The sequence below is a fragment of the Notechis scutatus genome, chromosome Z (assembly GCF_049901735.1).
Source record: "Notechis scutatus isolate UNSWTSFEM ecotype Mainland chromosome Z, rNotScu1.2, whole genome shotgun sequence".
NCBI classification, from domain to species: Eukaryota; Metazoa; Chordata; class Lepidosauria; order Squamata; family Elapidae; genus Notechis; species Notechis scutatus.
The window spans coordinates 101,349,359-101,367,148 of record NC_142025.1 but is presented as its reverse complement, the minus strand read 5'-3'; the positions used below and the strand labels follow the sequence as shown (position 1 = coordinate 101,367,148).

Sequence of the window (17,790 nt, the reverse complement as noted above, 5' to 3'; positions counted from 1 at the left end):
GGATACTTATATTATGCTGACTCTGTAAAAACTGTTTAGAAAGGGCTGTAAAGCACTATATAAGTCTAAATGCTATTGCTATTATTGGTCCACGTCCAGCAGCCACCTAGGCATATATCTGCCCATGCCCGAGTCCTTTTGTCCTGCAGGTTTACATTAAAGTTCTATCCCAAAGGTGGTTTTTCAAGAGGCCACTGGTCTTCCTGTTTTTTCTTTGAAGATGTTTCACTTCTCATCCAAGCTGCTTCAGCTCTCTGAGAAAAAGAAAAACACCAGAAAGAAAAGCACCTTTGGGACAACCATGATCTGGATGATTGAGAAGCTTCATAGACGTTAAACCTCTAAGTCCCTTTATCAGCAGCTGGGATTTGCAATAGATCTGCAGTCCACTATGGACTGGACTAGGTTTTGGGGATTGAGATGTAGGAATGGAATTGAGCCAGAGGCTGGCTCTGCCAGTTCAGAGCTAGCTAAGGTGAAATGTACTGTATTATGTGTAGATATGTAAGAAATGTGATTGTGTAACTCATGATAACCAGACAGCCCTATTGCTCTTGAGTCTCTGGGAGAAGAGAAGCAGCTTTAGGATTTTATGGTCTGACAGTGAAGGTGGGATGGGTATTTGGTTGTGAAATGTGATTTGAGAGATATATTTAACCTGAGAAAGAGAAAGAGGGCAGGGTGTGGAGAAGGAGGAATATAGGGGCTGATGACAGGCAATAACATCACAGAATAGACAGACTACGGACGTGGTGGCTCAGTAGCTAAGACACTGAGCTTGTTGATAAGAAAAGTTGGCAATTCGATGGTTTGAATCCCTAGCACCACGTAATGGAGTAAGCTCCCGTCACTTGCCCCAGCATCTGCCAACCTTGCAGTTCAAAATCATGTAAAAATGCAAGTAGAAAAATAGGGACCACTTTGGTGGGAAGGTAAAAGCGTTCCATGCACCTTCAGCATTTAGTCATGCCAACCACATGACCATGGACATGTCTTCGGACAGCGCTGGCTCTTCGGCTTTGTAACGGAGATGAGCACCACCCACTAGAGCCAGAAACGACTAGCACGTATGGGCAAGAGGAACCTTTACCTTTACCTTTACCTTAGAGATGGACAGAAGGAGACGTAAGGGGGAACTGAAGGTGAGCATTTACAGGGAAGTGAGTGAAATAAGTTTTGACTTCCAGCCCCCTGTATTCATCTCATGGTTTCCAAGTATGATGACTAAATGGCAGATTAGTTTATAATGAAAGTACCTATGATTTAATTGTAGATAAGTCAACTGACCCAAAGAAAGTCTCCCTCCCAGGCCCCAGAATGGGAATGAGAGGAATGGCAGTTTTTATTTATTTATTTATTTGTTTGTTTGTCAATCACTTACAAGATAATAGGTATAAGGATAAACATAGTTATGAATACATGAAATGGATACATATAAGAAAAATAAAAAGAAACAATAGGACAGGGATGGTAGGCACATTTTTGCCCTTATGCATGCCTCCTACAGATCTCTTAGGAAAGGGGTAAAGTTATCTGGAAAGACTTAACGGCTTTCAGAGATTCTGATGGCCAGATGGGATATGGTGTGATTGAAGATGGGCTCGGGGGTGTGTGAGAGAATTGAGTTTGTACTGGCCTCCCTGTTGCATAGTGACATCTTTGCCTGGGTTGTGTGAATCGATGTGTGGGTTGGTGGTGGACTCTCCAAGACTCTTTGGAGACTTTAACCTGCTCTCTATGATGTACACAGCATCTCTCAAACTTAGCATATTTAAAATGTGCGGCTGGTTGGGTTATCCTGGGAGATGATGTGCACCCATTAGAGATGCCAAGTTTGAGAAACCCAGATATAGAGTCTGCATCAGTCCAGGAGTTCATACCCCCCATGGCAATTATGTACTGCTCTTGATGCTTAAATTAATTCATTTAGTGACTGTTCAACATTGTAACAGCAGGGGGGGAAGTGTTTTTAGTCCATTTTTCACACTTACCAGTATGACTGTTGCAGCAATCTCAGGGTCATGAGATCTAATTTGGGACATTTAATAACTGATTCATATTGATGATGGGTGCAGTATCCTTGGAGGTCATGTGATCACCTTTTGCGACCTTTTGACAAGCAAAGTCAACAGGGAAGCCAGATTCACGTAACAACCGTGTTACTAACTTAGCATATGCGGTGATTCCCTTAACTGTTATATTTTACTTATGTTAAGAAACATAAATAACAATAAATATTTAATATCATACTGTTCATTGCACAGTCTGACAGATGTTCAGATTGGATTTGGGATTTTTGTCCACCTGTCAAGTCATTCCCAAGGACCTGGGACAAGCAGATGTGGATAGTTAATGGTGTTACAAATATCATTGCAGAATATAAGCTGTTCTGAGTAAAGCTGCCTTTTGCAATTGACTGATGGCGAATTTGTCAATAGTGCCAGTAGTGTTCAAGTGGTGCTCCAGTTATTTTGGGGTGCATTATATTGCTATTACTTTTGCTTCTTTTGCCACAGTCACTCTATTTCAGTTTGGAGGTCTTTGTATTTTGTTATCTTCTCCAGTTCTTTCTGCGGTCTCTGGGTACTGCCACATCCACTACAGAGAAAGTAATAGAAAGTAAAGAAGCAAAACCGGTCTTTAGAATTCAAATAGACAGACAACTGCCACATAATACTCCAGACTTAACAATTGTCAATACGAAGCACAGTATTTATTAATATTGATTTAATTTTATTAATCTTATTCACCTATTTTATTTAATGTAACTTAAATGAAATTAATTTATGTGAAATTTCCCCATGATCATGACATTCATCTTTGTCATATGAAAAACTACAATTTGATGCCAAATTTTGGAGGGCTTCTAATGGCCACCATCAATGTTTTGCTGATTATGTGATTCTGGAGACTTTGCTTATATACCCATTCATGGTGGATGGTCAGAGTTTGGACATGATTGCAGCTCAAAATACAGTTTATGTGGGTTGCAAAAATCCTGCTGACCAGCAGAGAGCAGCAAAAAGGTACAAAAACACCATTAACTTTGCTGCATCTTGTATCCCAGATAGGACACCTCTTGTTCAGGGTTTCCTAGCCTTCTCTACCTCCTGATGTATGACTTTCAGCACTCAGAATTTCCCTGCCAACATGGGGTTAGGGTTAGGGAATTCTGGGAGTTGGAGTCCATAGGTGAGAAAGTTGTCAAGGTTGAGAAATACCGAGAAACATTCACTCAAAAGCCATTTTTTCCCCTGAAGAAAGTGTTTGTTGTGAAGAAGAATGTTGCAAGAATCATATTTTGTTGTTTTGCTACATATTAGTCTCAGGCCCATATCCATGCATAGAACCATTTCTTAAAACCAAGGCAAAAGTGGTGCCCATGGCTGCATGTGGCACTGAACAGCTAGTAATGCAGCTCCACAAGATTATAAACTGTATTTTATATCCATTAACTATTATATATTTTATATGTGGCCCAAGCAATTCCTCTTCACTCAATGCAGCCCAGGTAACCCAAAAGGTTAGATACTCGTGACTTAGATTTTCCCTTTGACTGGAAGAACTGAAAACTGATGCAGTTTCCTTCCTACTGTATTAACAGATTAATAGAGTTGGAAGGGACCTTGTAGGTCATCAACCCCCCCCCCCCCACCCAAGCAGGAGATCCTACATCATTTCTGACAGATGGTAGCCCAGTCTCTTCTTGAAAGCCTCCATTGATGAAGTTCCCACAACTCTGAAGACAAGCTGTTCCATTGGCTGATTGTTCTTACTGTCAGAGAATTTCTCCTTATTTCTAGGTTGAATCTCTCCTTGATCAATCCCCATCTATTATTACTTGTCTGGCTTTCAGGTGCTTTGGAAAACAGGTTGACCCCTTCCTCTCTGCTATCATGTCTCCCCTGGTCCTTCTCTTCACTAGACTAGCCATGCCCAGTTCTTGTAACTGTTTTTCATATGTTTTAGCCTCCAGTCCCCTAATCGGCTTTGTTACTCTTTTCTGCACTCTTTCTAGAGTCTCAACATCTTATTTTATGTGGTGACCAAAACTGGATGCAGTATTCTAGCTGTAGTAGTCTTACTAAGGCTTTATAGAGTGATATTAATACCTCACTTGATCTTGATTGAATCTCTCTGTTAATGCAACTTAAGATTGCATTGGGTTTTTTTTGGCTGCCACTGCACAATGTTATCTCATATTTAATTGGTTGTCCATTAAGACTCCAAGATCCCTCTCACATTACTGCTATTAAGCCTGGTTTCACCCAGACCATATGTGTAATTTTGGTTTTTCTTGCCTAAGTGTAAGACTTAGTTTTCTCTACATTGAATTTCATTTTGTTATAGGGCCCAGTGTTCAAGTCTGTCAAGATACATCTGGTTCTTGAGCCTATCATCTATGGCAGGGGTGGGCAAACATTTTGGCTCGGGGGCCGCATTGACTTTTAAAATTTGACAGACGGGCCGGGTCAGCACAAGATTTTTTGGGAATCGCCCCCACCCTTCCCCTTCTCCTCCTTCCTCCTCGGAGGCCCCTGAGTCAGGAGTTGCTAACGCCGGCGCGGCTCCGCGCAGCTCCAGTCCCGCGTTGCCTCGGGAAGGGAAAGGCAAAAAGGAAGAGCCGCGGCAGTGCTTTGCAATGGGAGCAGCGGCACCGGGAGGCCCAGGCTCAGCGGCTCCTGGTTTTGCCTTTTCCTTCCCAAGGCAACGTGGACTGGAGCCGCACGAGCTGCGCCGGCGGTAGCAACTCCTCACAGCCCCAGCCAGACACCTGGAGCGGAGCCCGGGCGAACTGCCTGTTGCTGCTGCCGAGCACCACCGGGTCGCCTCCTCCAAGCAGCTCGCCCGCCCACCGGGCTTCACCTCTGCCGCGGCTTGGGCCAGGCGCGAGCGCCGCGAGTTAAAAGGAAGCCGAAAGTTGCTGGAAGTTGCTCAGGTGCTGGGAGCAGGCTTTTAAAGTGCCGCCGAGCAAAGTTTAAGCAGCCCGCCCGCCCGCCCGGGCGGAACCCTCCCGCTCCTCGGCGGGAAGACGCTCCAGCCTGCAAACTTTGTCTTTGCAAAGTTTAAGCCTGGAAGCCCGGAAAAAAAGGGGATCGGCGGGGACTCACCTTCGGAGAGGTCGCACTCGAAGGTGATTTTGAACTCCCAGCCGAGGCCTTTGCAAATTTCTTTTCTTTCCTACCCCTAGATCGCTCCACACTGTTTTGCAGCTTTGGGGGCCACACGGCACAGGCAATACGCCACACCCAGCGATTTTTTTTCAGGGGCGGGCCGGATTGGACAGACCAATGGCAGTGATTTTTTTTCAGGGGCGGGCCGCATTGGACAGACCAACGGGCCGGATGTGGCCCCCGGGCCGTAGTTTGCCCACCCCTGATCTATGGTGTTGGCTATTCCTGCCAGCTTAGTATCATCCGCAAAATTGGTACGTTGCCCTTCTATTCCCTCATTTAAGTTGTTAAGAAATGATATTGAAAAGTACTGGGCCTAAGACAGAAACTTGTGGTGTCCTACTGCTTACTTCCCCCATGTAGACATAGTATCACTAAGAACTACTTGTTGATTACAGTTTTTCAGCCAGTTACAAATCCATTTGATGGTGATGCTATCTATCCCACTTTTTTCTAGCTTATAAAGAAGTAAGTTGTAGTCTACTTTGTTGAATACCTTGCTGAAGTCTAAGTATATGATGTCCACAGTATTGATGAAGCAAACACATAAAAACTAAAAGGAAACCAAAAAAAAATGTGATTTTCAAAAGAGAAAGAATTGATAAATCTCTCCCCTGAAGAATCCTGGAGAGAGAAACTCAAATACATGCTTTGACAGAGTTCCTCTCATTTTGTACCATGTAAAGCCCAGCATTTGTTCTTTGCTGCCAACTATTGATAGTCTGGAGTTTTGAAGACCAGTCAAGCTATCCATACTATATCCTGCTGGTGGCAGCCTTCAAAATATGCACACGATCCTCCTGGGCAGGAAAACTTTTTGTCTACCCTTGTTTTAAAAAGACAAAAGGGGAAGGGGGGGAGTTTAAAAGAAAGGAATCTGGCTCCTTGGAATGGGCTTGGATAAAGCTCAAATTTATTAGAGTGGCTGCCTTTTACTGGGAGTAAAGGAAAAAAGTGGATCAAGGATTAGTAATAACAGGGAAGGGAGGCTGTATTGTAGTCTGGGCATGGAGCCATTACCTCCTCTACTATGCTTTTCTGCATGGGAATCATGGAAAATATGGCCTGGCCAAGTGGGGTGACAAAATAGTGGAATGAGGGATAGATAGAAGTGTTAACTAAGTTGCAAAGAATACATGAATACAAGAAGAACTGAGAAACACTATTGGGGAAACATCTTTTTTTAAAAACAACTATTGTATATGTGCGGGGAAAGGTGGGGTGAGGGGTTGTGGTGGTGGAGTGAAATTGTTCTTTGACTAAAATATTTTCTACTGCCACATCATCAGGAACTGAGTCTGTCTTAAACGTGCACCAAACTTCAGCAGGAAAGCATACACATGCGCATGCGTGCACACACACACACACACACACACACACTCACACACACTCACACACACACACGCCAAATGTAAAGAAAAGCAACCACAAGTAAGGAATGGAGGCCAGCAGTTCAGCAGCTGGGAACCAGATGAGATGGTTGCTCAGAGAGAAACAATAAAAATGGGGGAAGGATGAAGACGGGTGAGAGCTATCTATGGGATGACCTGATTTTTTCCCACTTCCCTCTAACCCCCCTCCCAAAAAAAAACCTTTTTGATCCAAATTGTTTGTTCTTCTTGTGTGTTCTAAAAAAAAGGAGAGAAAGACGTGCAGAATATTGTTGATATTCTGATCTAATAAATACAGATAAAATTTGAGTCTTGAATTTATTTTGGTCCCTTTCAGAGGCGGACAGCTTACAGTTTCCAAACCACAGGAGTCGTATCAGTCTGTCCAAGCTACAGGTGTCTTATTGGTTTATTAATAGATCACTTTTAAACAGGGTAATGTTTAATTTTTGAAAATAAGGGTGGGAATAAGAGTGCTGATCTTCTGTGAAGTTAAAAAAAACAGCAACCTATCTGCTGCCCTCAAAACAATGAAACACCCTCCCCTAAAACATTACAAAGAATCCCAAATCTTTCTTGACAATGCCACCACACCATCAGACATGGCCCCTGAAGGTTGCAAGGATAGATATTTAGATGCAAATTTTTAAAATAAGATTTAAAAGTGTGGCTCCTAGCCACAAGATTGCATCTAAGCTATGTTATACAACTTAGCAATATTTCGAGTAGGATGTTAATGATGATGATATAAGATAGGAGTGATGTCAAACTGGCCATGCCCAACCTTGGCCACCCCCACCCCAGGAACAGACACACCCGCCCCCCCTGAGGTCAAACACAACCCTGATGCTGCCCTCAATGAAATCAAGTTTGACACCCCTGCACTAGAGCATTTGAGAACAGCTTTAAAGTTTGATATCATCTCATCCTTTGCCTCCAAATTTTCCTTTGAAGTTTCTTTCATTACCTCTTTCATTACCTCTTATGTGGTTCCTTCCAGCCCTTCCTGCTTCTTTTTTTAATGAGTGAAGAATTGATGGCAAAAAGGAAGCCATGGCTGGTCAGTAGTTAGGGTGTCCAGGAGAGGGATTGAGTTCTGCGACAAACTTGACCAATGAAGAACAACCTGGATGTCACTGGTCTGATGTGGAGGAAAACAAGAGGCACTGCTTGGGGTGTCATTGGCCTTGCTTAGCTCACGGGTGCAATATTTTCCAGAAGTTTGAGTGACTCATTTTTGAAGTCTTTGTTATTCTTCCCTTGAAACACTAAGGGGAAGGAGAGTTTTAATTTAGCATTCAGAAAGGCAGATGAAAAAAGGCACATTTCATCAATCTCCTAACCCAGATGCCCCAGCCAGCACCACGAAGATATCAGGGTGATGGGAGTTGTACTCCAGCAATATATTGAATCCAGAGATTTTCTAGCCCACAAGATTCAGATTTTCCCTTCCAATGACAGTAATGACACAATGGGTGAAATGCATACATTTCCTATTCATTTCTACACTAGTTAGAAAATCAGGATCTCTTTATTTGACTGAAATCAATAGGAGAACATCTTAACTTTAAGAAACTTATTCCTTATATTTTGCATAATTTCTCGGGGGAGGACTGCACTTGCAGTCTTTACTACTACAGTCCTTCCTATCATAATCATCATCATACAATGCATGTCTTCTTTTCCTACTTCTTCTTCGTTTCAAAAAGATTAACAAACCTGATTTTTCCAGTAATAATAACAGCACAATAGTATTAGTTGTATTCAAAACAGGCCTTCTAAAGAGGTTTTAAAAACAGTAACTTGTTTGTTAAAAATGAAGTATAATATAGCCAGGATAGTATATTAAAAAGTGGAAGAAAGCTGCAGTTAAAATTCCTTATTAAGTTCCATGGAATTAAAATAATTTTCTCCTTCACTCATGGATGCAGATGGAATAATTTATTTATTATTAAATTTGTTTGTCACCCATCACATTGCAAATTGACAGGGCAGCTTACAAATTAAACTTCTTAAATTTTTTATAATAGTGTGATTGGAAAAAAAACTTGGCAAGCTAATTCCCTCTGCTTTAATGATGTACTGGGAAAAAAACTGTGCTTCTTGATATTTACTTCCACATACCTTCTTGGAGTTATTTTTTTTCTGACATTTTAACAATATGAATGAAGACAATCTATCTGTGAGATCTCTAGGAGTCAAAACTGATTTGCTGACACATAGTTAAGTCAGTCACTCAGAGATAGTGAAGTAATTTTTGTAATTCTTGACCAAAAGAATGTATTAAAATGTGTTCAAAATTATTGCTGTTTGTTGTCCGGACTACCCATAATTGAAAATGCATGACGATGACAATTTACATGAATTTTCATGGACATGTTTCTTTTTGAGTCAAAAATCAAACATGTAGCCTTGTCTAGCTGTACTTTCCACGTTATTGCAACAAAAAAAGGCAGTTTTCTCCAATACCAATGTATCTATCTATGGTCATCTAGTACTGATTTTTCTAATTGGTTGGTTGTAATTCTTTACTCATCAGTCACTTACAACTCTTTGTGACCCAACGGACATCACTTTGAGAAGACAATTGACGAGCAACTGCTCACTGTTTATGTAAGTCAGGTCATGTTTGAGCAAGTTAGCCTCTGGTCATCTTCTCTTTTGTCAGATTTTCTTAGTTCTAAATTCTAGCCTAGTTGATGATATAGTTAAAACTTTATTGATGTGATATATGTTTGCAAACATTTCAAGAACAAAATAATTTGTATTTGCTAGAATTAAATTCAGGGGTTGACAATATTTTCAGGCCTTGGATGCTGTGGAAAATCTTGCCCAATGAGATGGAACTAAATCTCACACACACACACACACACACACACACACACACGTATGTGTGTGGCTGAAATTAATAAGATCAAATGGACACCATTTAGGGGAGGTGATCATTTCAGCCCTGACCATTGGAAATGTCTTAAAGCAGGTCAGCTTTTGAAGCTATCCCAAAATCTGTTAAAAGATTCCCTCAATGAAGCTTGACTCCTATGTAGGTAGTGCTCAATTTACAACAACAATTGGAACCAGAATTCCGGTTGCTAAGCAAAACAGTTGTTAAGTGAGTCGTGCCCAATTTTTTGACCTTTTTTCTATAGGTTGTTAAGTGAATCACTAAAACTATTAAGAGAATCACATGGTCGTTAAGTGAATCTAGCTTCCCCTGTTCAACCCATTGATCTTTTTTGTTCCTTCCCACCCTTACAGCTCATCCCCAGCTCCCTGCCCTCCAGGCCCAGGCCCCTTCCAACAGCTTTATTTCACGCCTTCCCCAATCATGCCGGCCAGCTTAGCCTGACAATATTTTCCAAGGTGCTTCCACCTAATATTTAAGGAGCTCCTCAGGCCCTAGCGGCCAATCTTCCCCTCCTATAGCAGCCCATCTACATAACAGATTATGTAGCATTCTGTGGGCAGATGTTTGTGCAGGCAGATGTTTGTGCAAGCCAGGGATGATACTCATAAGCAGCACAAGGCAAAATAGCTATGGAGGGCAGTGCCCAGTGAGTGGACAGGAGGACATCTTTACAGTGAAGATAGCAACTCTTGAGCCCACTAAGAACACGGTTGTTGCCTAAATGCTACACGCATGCAACAAGGCTTTGCTGGGAGATGATGGAAAATACCACTTCAGTATAAAGCCCTTACATATGACAATATATTACATTAGTAATTTAGGCATGAAGGAATGTCCTTGAAGAATACATAGAGAGCTTTGAGCTACTCTTCAGGGGATGTGCGGATGAGTCCGTAGACTCTCCTGATTTTTTTTCCTCCTTAGATTTTGAGGTTATATAGGATGTACCTGCACAAAAGCAGAAGCCATCATCAGAAAATACTGTTTTATTTTGTTTTACATTCTTTTAAACTCTTCCTGGTGTGGGGCTAGGTTATTTGATAACACCTGCTTCTCTCATCAGATCCATCAAAAGAGACAAGCTGTGTATCCCATCTCCCAGGGATTACATTTGGTAGGCCTGAGGAGGTAGGCCTTCCCTGCTGTGGCACTTGCCTTGTGGAACGCTTTCTCCCTAGAAGTGGGCTCAGAAATCCCTCAAGACCTGGTCTTGTCACCAGGCCTGGGGGTCTCAGGGGACCAATGAGATCTGGTGGCTTCATTACTGACTGAATGTGTGTGTGTGTGTGTGTGTGTGCGTGTATTTATATGACTGTGTTCGACATGTTTATTGTTTTTATACTTTTTTTTTAACCGTACACCACCCAAAGGCACTTGTAAGATGGATGGCCAGATTAGATAGATAGATGGATGGATGAGATGAGATGAGAAGAGAAGAGAAGAGAAGAGAAGAGAAGAGAGAGAGAGAGGAGAGGAGAGGAGAGGAGAGGAGAGGGAGGAGAAGAGAAGAGAAGAGAAGAGAAGAGAAGAGAAGAGAAGAGAAGAGAAGAGAAGAGAAGAGAGAAGAGAAGAGAAGAGAAGAGAAGAGAAGAAAGAGAAGAGAAGAGAAGAGAAGAGAAATGAAATATATTACTATTCATTTTACATGCCAGAATCAGAAATTCAGGCAACTCTATAAATTGCTCTCTGGTTCACTGATTTCTCCCTCTTGGAGCAATCAACTTCACCACCCGCATCAGACAGCAGTCCATGTGGCAGGTTTTCTCTGACAGCTGCCACATCCCAGCTTTTTGAGCTGGTTTTGCTTCTGTGTGGCTTTGAATTTGCAAAACACCACGTGCACTTGGATTCTTCCAAATGGGGAGGGGGAACTGCCCTGCTTGATTCACTCCCTGAGTGGTGTTAGGATGGGTATATAAAATAAATATAATATATTATATATAAAATCATACATTGCAATGTCCTACCTGCAAATGAATACTTCAACTTCAACCATAACAATACAAGAGCACACAACAGATACAAACTCAAGGTGAACTTCACCAAACTTGATTGCAGGAAATACGACTTCAGCAACAGAGTGGTCAATGTCTGGAATACTCTACCTGACTCTGTGGTTTCTTCCCCAAACCCCAAAAACTTTAACCTTAGACTGTCTACTATTGACCTCACCCCTTTCCTAAGAGGCCTGTAGGGGGCGTGCATAAGTGCACCAATCGTGCTTACCGTCCCTGTCCTGTTGTTTCTTTTTATTTTTCTTATAAGTATCTATCTCATGTATTCAAAACTATGTTTATTCTTATACCTGTATCTTGTAAGCGATTGACAAATCAAATCAAATAAATAAATAAAAATAAATGGGTTGAGAGGGTGAGTCCTGTAGGCAGAAAGAAAGAGGAAGGGCTGGCTAGCAAGCAGCAACGCCTGCCTCTTTTGGTTTGATCCAGGGGGCTTCCAGATGGTGTAGCACTTTGGGTTTGTGTTAACTTTGGCATCAGTATAGGTGTGGTTGTGTGGGGAGGGAGGAGAATGACATTAATAGTATGTATTTGACTGAGTCACCGTTCATGCTGCGAGGGGACCAGAAGATGGAGCTTAAAGCGAAAAGAAGTTCTGAAAAGGGTGGGACTATGGAAAGCAAAGGCGGAGGGGAGATGGGGAGAAATACCTAGAAAAACGAAATGCCTGGATAGGAGAGATGGAAGCGGAGGCATTTAAAACCTGGAAGGAGAGGCGCGGGCGGGGGGGGAGGGGCGCAGAGAGACTCTACAGTCCAAAGCTGTAACTCAAATTTCTGCGTGTGGGTTTAGTGCATATGTTGCCCATTCCAAGCAGAAAAGTGGAGCAGAGACATTTAAAGGCTGGAAGGAGAGAGAGGTGGGAAAATAATCACATCTCCTGATCTATGAGAGTCCTTCATATGCCAGACAGTGGACAGTTCCCACAGTATGAATTAAATACAGAATATCATTTTAGATCATCCGAGAGGTTGTGTGAATGTATGGCAAATCCCACCCCTTCTTTACATCTTCTGCTCCGCGAGGGAGGGTTCATCCCCAAGTGTACGTTTTCCACCTTGGCTTTTTTGGATGGGGACCAGCCTGTTCCTGGAATGAAAGCCTTGGACTCCATCTGCTAAAGCTGCTTGGCAAAGTGTGTGGCCTGCAGATGTGGCAGTCACAGACCGAATCTTTGACATCGGAACATAAGACTAGCTCTGCCAAGCCCCATCTTTGTTCTATTTTCAGAGAGCGAGCCCAATTTTTCTAGGAGGCTCATAAGCAGGAGAGGAAGATTCCATCCGTCTTTGCTACAGAAGAGTAAATGCCAAGTAACCATTCATTAAAGAAAGTTAAACCGGTTAAAAATCCGTGTTTTTAATCACATGAAAAATAACTGAAGGGCAACGCTTGCTTGCTTCTGCACCCAAAGCCTAAATGGCTGTGGGTTGGGTGTCACTATTGCACAAAAAGAGATTAAGCGAAGTAACTCAGGTGTGTCCTTTTTAATGTTTGTATTATATGTGAAGTTATCCAGTTCACACATTCTTAACTTCTGTGCGAACTAAGTTGGCATTATGTGCCTAAATCTTTTTTTTTTTTTAGCAATTTCTAAGACATTTTCATAACTCTATAAAAGTGTTGTTAAAAACCATAATATTGGAGATGGGTGGGGATGCCTTGAATTTATAGTATTATGAATAATGCATCCCAATGTGTGGATGCAGTCTGGAATAGCGGTCCCTTAAATTGGAGTAGAGTGGGGGAGAACAAATCAGAATTATCAGTCTTGTCAAAGGTTTTCCATGAAATTGATATTGCCCTAGCTGGGAAGAAAAAAAACAAGGCTCTATTATCTCTGCAGATCTAATAGAAAGAGTTATGAAGGTATAATTGTGGGGTAGGGGGTGATTTTGCAGCATGCCAGCTGGAGCCCTAAAGAAATATTCTTCCTTAGGTATAACATAGAAAATTTGCAAAGAAAATTCTAGGGCCTATTTGAAGGTATTCCTACTAGGTCACCTTGATCCAGTTCAACATACTTGAGGCTGATATCAAGATGAAGTCTTTCTTATGAGGGCAAAGCAGGCAAAACATCCTGGAGCCAGGCAAGAAAGAACTATGGATAACTCCAGAGAGAAAGGAAAAGAGTAGGTAGGTAGATAGATAGGTAGGTAGGTAGGTAGGTAGGTAGGTAGATAGGGAGGGTGGGGAGAGAGAGAGGAATGATAAGTAGGTAGGTAGGCAGGTAGATGATAGTGAGATGGTAGATGATAGATAGATAGATAGATAGATAGATAGATAGATAGATAGATAGATAGATAGATAGATAGATAGATAAACAGATAGATAAACAGATAGACAGATCTGTGTATGTGTGTAGTGTGTTTTTCTGGTATATAGCTTTTATATGTCCAGACCCCTTCTCGGGATTGTATCACAGACCTTGTAAGGCTGGATTCTGATCCACAAAGGCACATTTGCATGCAGGAAATCTGCAGCTGTTGAAGTTGCAGTTGTTTTCTTTTCCCCCAACAAATGTAAAGAAGTTTCCATTGCTGCTTGGTCTTGCAGTTCTTTCCTGATGCAGTTGGCCATTCCAGATGTGGGGTAATGCTATGCCTGGCTTTGCCAATATAAATACCCTGGAGGGGCCTCTGCTTTGCCCCTGATGGTTCCTCTTGTTTTCTGCATTGAAACATCTAATAAGGCTAACTTCCAAGGCTGCTCTCTGGGCTAAACCATCTTCCAAAATGAAAGGGGAGGAGGAAAAAACAACAACACCAATCAGGGAATGCATGAAGCAGGGGCTAGAATGATGGGATAGAAATGTGGATGGAAGGAGAAGCCTTTGCATGAAGGAGTCTCAAAGGGTGGGGCTTTTTGCTCTCCCTGAAAAAGCAAAGCTGCATGCATTATTCCAGGCTGCGAGAAGCTATTGGCATGGACTGGAAGGGCTTGGAATGTCTTAATTTTGTTGGTTTGGGTAACTTGGTGCCATCTTCTTTCCACTTCCACTTTCAAAAGCTCTTTGATTTCTACAGTGGCTCTCTTCCACTCCTTGATGGTGTTTGCTCGTAGTAGAACCTCCGTTCTACAGTTTTACATTGTCAGATCATCGTTATTCGCTATGATTGGGGACATGCCAAATACAGCAACCAAGAAAATCAAAGGGTGGGGGAAGTGAGAGACAAAGAAAAAGAGAGACACCAAGTATTTTGTTTTTGTCCAGACAAATATAAAGAAACATTTTGCTTTCTTAGCAGAGGGGAGATGAGACAGTTCTCTGAAGTGGGACAAGCAGAAAGCAAAGGGGATCCATGTGTGCTTGTCCAGCTTTTGCTGGAGACGCAATCCTTAGTTATAGTCTGTGTGGCCATGGCTGATGGGAAGTGGAGTTTAGCAGCTTCTAGAAATGCCACATTATCTACTTGAGATGTAGATAAATTATCTGCTACTGTTTCGTGTGTAGTCCCAGTTCCTCACCCAAAAGCTGAGAATGATCTCTAGCCTAGGAAACGTTATGAGCCTCTGCAAAAGATTTTCTGGTTTATTTTTTTTGCTAATCTGGCAGCCCTAATATCCTTAGCTGCTCCTTCCTTCCTTCCTTCCTTCCTTCCTTCCTCCCTCCCTCCCTCCCTCCCTCCCTTCCTTTTTTTCTTTTTCTTTCTTTCTTTTTTGCTGAGCACCCACAGGTTCCTCAAATAAGGAGGGGTGTGTTTAAATTGGCAGCCGTGAGTCTCCATATTTTGTCTCCTGCTTGTCCTTTCTCTGTCAAATTTTCATTGCAGCGCGGCATGCCAACCATCCGTTTTGGAGATTACAAGTTAGACTGAAGAGTCTTTTTGGGGATCCTAATTACATGCCATTCTTCTAGATGCTAGAATTAAAACTCCATTCCAGAAAGCTTAAATAGCAGGGCAAGGCAGGTGGGTGCTTCTGCCAAAACGGTCTTTGTGGCCTGTTTACCTGGCATGACGCCCATAGGGAAATGAATTCACTCCCAGGCTGAGAGAGGTCTTTGAAGCAGATTCTGGGCCTTGGTGGCTCTCTATAATTAGGCAATCTACCTTCTCACCACAAGACTAAACAGCCATGAACAGAACTATGGGTTTGGGGTCTTGTAATGGGAAGTTGGAAAAGAGGGTTGGAACAAAAGAAAACAACCGCCCTTGACATCCCAAAACAATTCATTGCAAAGCTGTGATTTCTGCTTTCTTTCTCCCTCTTCTTCTTTGTAAAATATGACATCCCGGTTAGAAGATCTGATAGTTGTGATAGAATCCTTCATTCTGGATGATGTCAAGTTTATGTTTTCCAGACACAGCCATTCCTCCTCCTCTTTTGTAATCTGGGGCTGGATTATTTTGATCGGAGAAGATGGGAAGAAGGGAAAATTTGCAATGGAGAAGTTTCATAAAGTCACATTAAATGAATTCATGGCTGGCCATTTTGCTCTGCCAATGTCCCAGTAAGGTGTTATGGTTCACTGCTGAGCAAAACAGCAATATATCTATATCTATATCTATATCTATATCTATATCTATATCTATATCTATATCTATATCTATATCTATATCTATATCTATATCTATATCTATATCTATATCTATCTATCTATCTATCTATCTATCTATCTATCTATCTATCTATCTATCTATCTATCTATCCCTATCTATTTTTTCCCCTCTCTTCTCATTTTGTGGCCAAAGTCCTAGTTTAGCAACCACAATTGGAACTAGCAACCTGGATGTTAAGCAAAGCTGTCTGTGCTTTCTTTCTTTCTGTCAGCTTTCTTTTTGTTTTCTAAACCTGCGAAAGTTGTAAATTAAGTTACTTAATAAGTTACTTATTAAGTTACTTTTTCATCACTGCTGTAACTGCAAGCAGTTGCTAAACAAGTCAGTCAATGAATGACTGTCTGTACTATGTATTAACATATTTTGCAGATATTTGTTTGTTCAGTGCTGTCCAATTCTAAGTGACATTGGAGAGTTCATGATACACGAAACAATAATAAGAAATAACACACAATAAAAGGAGGAGGAGTTATAAACTCAAGCTTGCAGAAAATAAACTGAAATAAGTTCCATAATTTTGTGTATTATGCATATTTTTATACAAGTATTTTGTTTATGAATGTTATCTTACTCGTCCATTTTGTTTATGAATGTTATTTTAAAAATATGCATTTTCTTCAAATATATATGTGTGTGTGTGTGTGTGTGTGTGTGTGTGTATTTGTTAAATTCAATTGCTGCCTATCTTGCTATTTAGGTTGCTTACAACAATAAAAAGGAAGAAACAAAGAGAGTGTAAACAGAACACAAGTAAAATAATAGAACAATAAAATAAACAATAAAAAAGAACACAACACGAATATTTCAATATGATAACCAAAAAAATGGGCAAGTGGAGAGTAGTGAGCAGGAGGGGCACATTAGAGGTGGAGCTCCCCCATTTGGTCCCCAGGCCAGCTGGTAGATCCAGGTCTTTAGGGTCTTGTGAAAGGATAGGTTGGTGGGAGCCAGAAGTGGTATTCAGCAGGTTCTGACCAGTTTTGGAGAACCAGTAGTGGAAATTTTGAGTAGTCAGGAAAACCGGCAAATACCACCTCTGACTGGCCCTGCCCCCATCTATTCTCTGCCTCCCAAGTCCCAGCTGATTGGCTGGGTCTTCTTTTGTTGTCCTGCACAGGAGAACGGAGCTGGAAAGAAGGTTAGTGGGGTGGGGAGGGAATGGGATTTTGCAATAACCTTCCCTCTGGAATGGGATAGGAATTGAGATTTTGCAATATCCTTCCCCTGCCATGCCCACCAAGCCACACCATACCACCAAGCCACGCCCACAGAATCAGTAGTAAATTTTTTTGAATCCCACCACAGGTGGGAGCAGATCTTACTTTGGAGGATAAGATGTTGCAAAGGGAGGGGGGACATTGTAGCAAAGAAGCCTTTTCTTTTGGGTCACAGCAGTCATAGTTCCTTGACTGATGTGATATGAAGTTGTCTCTCTCTGCTGGAACAAGTAAAACGGGCTTGTCCTAGCAGGAAGAGACGGTTCATCAGGTAGCCTGGACCTATGCCATTAATGGCTTTAAAGGTCATAACCAACACCTAGAACTTCACTTGGAAGCAAACCAGCAGCCAATGAAGTTTTCAGAACAGAGGAATAATAAGGGCCATCCTAGAAGCCAGAAAGACAGCTCTTGCTGCTGCATTTCATACCAGCTAAAGCTTCTGAGTGGATTTTAGCCCCATGTAGATTGTATTACAGTAGTCCAGATGAACAATGCCCCCACCGCCAGGGCTTGAGTA

The 17,790-nt window shown here is 41.8% G+C and overlaps 1 long non-coding RNA gene across 1 annotated transcript; it reads right to left on the bottom strand.

Annotated features, from left to right (window-relative positions):
* Window positions 1-1,366: 1,366 nt before the first annotated feature.
* Window positions 1,367-17,487, bottom strand: LOC148129030 (uncharacterized). Its single transcript, XR_015745598.1, has 3 exons — window positions 17,376-17,487; window positions 7,545-7,833; window positions 1,367-2,598 (listed from the first exon to the last, which is right to left on the bottom strand). It is a non-coding gene; the product is annotated as an uncharacterized LOC148129030 (long non-coding RNA).
* Window positions 17,488-17,790: the final 303 nt, after the last annotated feature.